The sequence below is a fragment of the Myotis davidii genome, unplaced genomic scaffold, assembly GCF_000327345.1.
Source record: "Myotis davidii unplaced genomic scaffold, ASM32734v1 scaffold604, whole genome shotgun sequence".
NCBI lineage: Eukaryota > Metazoa > Chordata > Mammalia > Chiroptera > Vespertilionidae > Myotis > Myotis davidii.
The window spans coordinates 139,539-145,877 of record NW_006294875.1 but is presented as its reverse complement, the minus strand read 5'-3'; the positions used below and the strand labels follow the sequence as shown (position 1 = coordinate 145,877).

Here is a 6,339-nt window from a genome sequence, read left to right as displayed (position 1 = left end):
GTGCCTATGAAACTCCTTGATTCCCAGTGCCCAGCAGAATGCCAGGCTCAGAGAAAGCTCTCAATATATACTTATTAAGAAAAAGAACCTCTGAATAGATAAAGTGCACTGATCACTTAGTTTCCTGTGTCTGTACAGATGAAGGCCAACTCTCAATTCCCCAAGGTAATATCTCTTCATGTGACCTCTTAGAGAGTCTCCTGGTGATAATGTCCCTCCACAACACTGAGACCTCAGGCAGCCACAGGACCGAGATCATCCCAGGATAAACTTGGTAGCAATAGAAAGTTTTCATTCACTGATTAAATATTTACTGAACACCTACTATGTTCTGAGCACTTTATATTAGACACTGAGTGTGCCATGATTTAAAACAAGGGCATCCAAGCCAATACTGGACAGTGGCATGCACAACAAACAATGATATAATTCATAAATAAGAGGTATTGCAAAGTAACCTCTTGAGGTTTATTTTCTACTGGTGGTGATGGGGTTTAAGGTGATATCTGAGCCGAATCTTGAAGAGTCAACAGGAGTTAAATGCTAGTTTGACTTGTCCAACTCAGTATTTTCAGAGAAAGAAAAGCTCCTACTAACCTTTAAAGTAGCCAAGAGTATTATTTCATCAAAAGAGTTGAATTTCATGTTTGTTGCATACTATTGGGGTTGTAGGTAGTGAAAAGGAGTATTTGCCTTTTCACAGAACAAAGAGCTTATTGTTTAATTCGATTACCCAGTACCATTCTTCTGAGCTAACCCTGATTTTAGTCCTTATAGGAATTTGGCCAATTTCAGCATTTACTATGCACTTCCACATTTCTGGCAGACACGGAAAGATTTAGAAAATGATTATGTTTTGTATTCAGTTGTGGTGGGATATTTTATATTGATTAGCTGGACTTCGTTTATAAGAACTCTTTGTGTCATCAACACTTCAAAACTCCTTTTATATCGCCGAAACCGGTTTGGCTCAGTGGATAGAGCGTCGGCCTGCGGACTGAAAGGTCCCAGGTTCGATTCCGGTCAAGGGCATGTACCTGGGTTGCGGGCACATCCCCAGTAGGAGATGTGCAGGAGGCAGCTGATCGATGTCTCTCTCTCATCGATGTTTCTAACTCTCTATCTCTCTCCTTTCCTCTCTGTAAAAAATCAATAAAATATATTTAAAAAAAAAAAAACTCCTTTTATATCATTGTGTGTGTGTGTGCACGGGGTCTTTTAATATCTTGAATATAGTAAGCAAAGAGCTAAGAAGAGTCAAGACAATTCTTGAAGAATAATACCTTTTCCTGTTAAAAGGAACCTGGGCTCCTTGGAGAAATACCTGATTCCAAGTCTGGGGCAGAAAATGTGTATTTGTGTGTGTGTGTGTGTGTGTGTGTGTGTGTGCACGCGCACACACACGCCACAAAGTAATGAAGCTATCTAAAACTATTAAGGTGAGTCAAAAGGACTCAGGAGCCCACTTGAAGACGCTCCTATTGGCCTAAGATGAGACAATTTATGCATCAATAGGATAAGCACTGGAATGAATAAGCACACATCAATTATGTTTAAACCCCTAATTTCATAGAGCCTCAACTACCCCAGCTGAGGTCTCTGTAATTCTTTGACTTCTCTTCTTGGTCTCAATGATGTACCTGCAGCTCCAGCCATCACATCCATGTTCCAGAGAACAGGAAAGAAAAACGATGGAGCCGGGCTCAGCATTTCTGGAAGTTCCTGAAAGAATTTTACTTACTTCTCATTGGCCATTCTCACCTGCTAGGGACACTAGGAAATGTAGCTTTACTCCCCCAATCTGAGCACATTGCTGCCCCTGTAATACAGACACTGTTAGTAGGGAAGAGGAGAAATGACAGTGGATAGGAAGCCAGCTGTTAACCACACTTTTGCATCTTTAGTGATTTCCCATTTCTCATTCCTAATATTATTTGGGCCTTTTTTTTCCATTGATAAAAAAAAAATTTTTTTTTAATCCTCACCCAAGGATATTTTTTCCTATGATTTTTAGAGAGAGTGGAAGGGAGAGGGAAAGACAGAGAGAAACACGGATGTGAGAGAGACACATGGATTGGCTGCCTCCCCCCATGCCCCGATCAGGGCCAGGAGCCTGCAAGGGACGTACCTGCTCCTGACCGGAATTGAACCTGGGACCCTTCAGTCCGCAGGCCCAGGTTCTATCCACTGAGCTAAACCCACTAGGGCCATTGATCAAATATTTAAAAAAATAATTTTGGCTTCCTTGACTCTTTGTCTAGTACTTCTACTATGTTTATTATTTTTCCCTTCTAGTTCCTTAAAAAAATTTTTTTTTGCTTTTTATGAAATCATGAATGAAGCATAGAAATTTCTTAAAACATAAGAGAAATATAAGGAATTTTTAAAGCTTTTCCGGTGTCGGCGCTGCCTGGTGGGATCTCTTGTGCACGCCCACAGCCATGCTGTCCAGGGCTCCTCTGCAGTCTTTGGACGCGCCAGAAGACAGCCCGGGCAGTGGCAAACTGCAGACAGAAGGGGCAAGGGCCTCATCATGGTCAACGGGGCGGCCCCTGGAGAGCCTGGCCCACGCTGCAACACAAGCTACTGGAACCTGTTCTGATTCTGAGTAAGGAGCGATTTGCTGGCGTGGACGTCAGAGTGCGTGTGAAGGGTAGTGGTCAAGTGGCGCAGAATTATGCAATCCGTCAGTCCATCTCCAAAGCCCTGGTGGCCTATTACCATAACTGTGAGAGTGGGTCCTTCCCACCACAGGTGGATGCGGCTTCCAAGAAGGAGATCAAATACATCCTCATCCAGTTTGGCCAGGCCCTGCTGATAGCTGATCCCGGTCGCTGTGAATACATAAAGTCTGGAGGTCCTGATATCCGTGCTCTCTACCGGAAATCCTACCAATAAGCCTATCAGGGTTCACCTTTATAATAAACAACGATCATGGGATTTTTTTTTAAGATTTTTTTTACAGGGTTCTCGACTTGAACCCCAAATCACATTTTTCTTAATTTTTTTTTTATTGATTTCAGAGAGGAAAGGAGAGGGAGCAAGAGATGGAAACATCCATGATGAGAGAGGACCATTGATTGCTGCCTGCTGCACGCCCTCCCCTGGGGATAGAGCCCGCAATCATAGCTACTGATAATATTTTGGTGTAAGCATTTTTCTATGCATATACATGCCCAACAGACATACCCATGCATTTTTGGAAGAAAACGTGTTAACGTATTAAATATGTTTTCGTAATTTACCCTTTATATTTCATTTAACATTATATCGTGAACCTTCTCTCATGTCAAATGCAGAACTCCGACATCACTTTCTTTTATATATATATTCTATTGATTTTTCACAGAGAGGAAGGGAGAGAGATAGTCAGAAACATCGATGAGAGAGAAACACCGATTAGCTGCCTCCTGCACATCTCCCACCGGGAATGTGCCCGCAACCAAGGCACATGCCCCCGACCGGAATCGAACCTGGGACCCCCCAGTCCGCAGGCCTACGCTCCATTCACTGAGCCAAACCGGCTCCATTCACTGAGCCAAACCGGCTTCGGCCGACATCACTTTCTTAAACAGTCAACAAAATCCTTTATCCCAAAGAAATCACATCAGAGCCTCGATAAACAAAACAAACGACTTGGGATCCCGGTAGACCTGGCCTTTCCCTGCCTAGCAGGCTTCAGTGGAGCTTCAGTCTCCAGGGCGATGACTCAGCTTCATTTGCATAGCCATAGTTGCAATGCACGCAATAAATTTTTAAATTAAAAGCCCTTAGGTTTCTTTTAAGCCTTTTATTTTAAAGAATGAGACTTTTCTTTACCCAGTTGATTAAAAGAACTGCCTCAAGGTCCTAAACTAGCCAGACCTTATCTTTCTCCGCTGGTGTACTAGGAGTGGGATTTCCTTAGCAATTATCTCTCCAGCATCCATATTGTATTCATTCCCTCTTAAAACAAGTCTTTCATTTTTTATTAGATACTCCTGTGAAGAAGAACACACTGGTGTTTTGACTTAGGTATTTTCAGTTCTGTATATGCAAGGTTAGTATTTGCATGTAGTAACCTGCCTTTTCTTTTTCTGGCATCTTTATTGTTCTGTTCCCCTGAAGTAAAGCCAAGTTCTCTTATTCTAGCTCTGTATTATATGACTTAAGTGGTAGTCACTTCTTTTCATTTCACTGTTCATAGTTTCATTTTAATTCTTTTTGAAGTTTATGTAGGTAAAGTCATTCTCTTCTTTTGGGTCTTGCCTTTCTTGCTCAACATATTTGGGAGATTCATAGATTCATTCACATGACTGTGTGTAGCCTGAGGCCACTAGAACACTATTATGGACATTCTTGCATGTCACCTAGTTGCACATGGGTGTATATCCTTCCATTTAACTAGATATCAGTAATTTTCTGATATAGTTATATCATTTTATACTCCCTAAGAGAAGAATTGCTGGTTAAAGAGAAGTGCATATTCAACTTTTCATTTAAGTAATGCCCATGTTTGCTTTTTCCAGAACAGATTGTATCAGTGTACACCAAGCATGTCAAACTCGCAGCCTGCGGGCCACCTGTGGCCCACAACGAATATTTTTGTGGCCCAGCCAATATAACGGTATGTTAGAAATGTTTTAATAAAAATTTCATAACTTAATTTTTACAATATCCTGTTATACATAATTATTAACAATGAACTACAACATTCGCTAATGACTGATTACTATAATCGTGTTGCATTCATTTCCCTTACATGCCTTACGCGCAGGCGCACTCTCCATTTTTCTCCACTAATACTAGCAGTGAATATTTTAGAACTGATGGCCACGTCATTAGTCTTGGACTGACTTGTTTGGTGTGCGCAAGAGGAAATATTTTGCTTACAGAGAACAAGAAAAATAGGTTTATTAGCATTACGCTTATTAATTTGTGTAGTTATTCAGTGTCTGATAGTTGAAACCAGTTTGGCTCAGTGGATAGAGCTTCGTCCTGCGGACTGAAAGGTCCCAGGTTCGATTCTGGTCGGGGGCATGTACCTGGGTTGCGGGCACATCTTCAGTAGGAGATGTGCAGGAGGCAGCTGATCGATGTTTCTCTCTCATCGATGTTTCTAACTCTCTATCTCTCTCCCTTCCTCTCTGTGGAAAATCAATAAAATATATTTAAAAAAAAATAAACCTACATTCCTATGAAAATTGAAGCTTTTGTCTTTTTGCAGCCCACATAAACTTACACCGTGTTTATTTAGCTTCTGTTAGCCTTAGAGTTTGACATGCTTGTTGTACACTCTCACCAGCAGAATATCAATGTTCTCATTGTTTCACATTCTCACCAACTCTCGCTATTTTACATTTTGATGGTCTGGTAGGTGTGAAATCCATCATTTGAAATATTTGCATGTAATTCCACTGTATGGATGAGCCATCACTTTTCAAATCAAGATTCTGGGTGTAGGGCATGGCATATAAGTAGTCCATTTTTTCTTTTTTATAATCAAAGCAGCGTTTGTCCAATTACTTCCTTAGAATAAATTCTAAGAGTGGAAATGCTTGACTAAACGTTTCATGCATTTAAAATTTTGATCCATTTAACCCAACTGTCATTCAAAAAGTTTTTCAATTTTACATTCCCATCTACAGTATTTGCCTACCTTCCCCCATACCCCTGTCAAAAGTAACTTTTTTTAAAAAAATATATTTTATTGATTTTTTACAGAGAGGAAGGAAGAGGGATAGAGAGTTAGAAACATCGATGAGAGAGAAACATCGATCAGCTGCCTCCTGCACATCTCCTACTGGGGATGTGCCCGCAACCCAGGTACATGCCCTTGACCGGAATCGAACCTGGGACCCTTCAGTCCGCAGGCCGACGCTCTATCCACTGAGCCAAACCGGTTTCGGCTCAAAAGTAACTTTTAAAAGAAGTTTTCCTTTTTAAGTCTAAATGAGTCATGTACTTAATTTTACAAGTGCAATGACACAAGGACTTTAAAACAGTAGACTCCTGCCTTAGCCATTTTGGCACAATGGATATAAGGGTCCTGGGTTCAATTCCTAGTCGGGGCATGTGTGGGAGGCAACCAGTCCATGTGTCTTTCTCACATGTCTCTCTCACATCTATGTTTCTCTCTGTGTGTCTCTCCCCTTCCTTTCCACTCTCCCTAAAAAAAAAAAAGAAAGAAAAAGAAAAAATATTTGAGGATTAACAAATAATAATCTATAATAATAAAAGTGTAATAGGCTAATTAGACCAGATAGCCAGATGTCCTTCTGGATGAAGTTATGGCAGTGGGGGCTGAGGTAGAGGTGGTTAGTGGCAATCAGGCAGGTAGGCAGAGAGGTTAGGGGCTAC

General features: G+C 41.1%; 1 pseudogene; it reads left to right on the top strand.

Annotated features, from left to right (window-relative positions):
* Positions 1 to 2,441: 2,441 nt before the first annotated feature.
* On the top strand, positions 2,442 to 2,943 carry LOC102753149 (annotated as a pseudogene).
* The last annotated feature ends 3,396 nt before the right edge of the window (positions 2,944 to 6,339 follow it).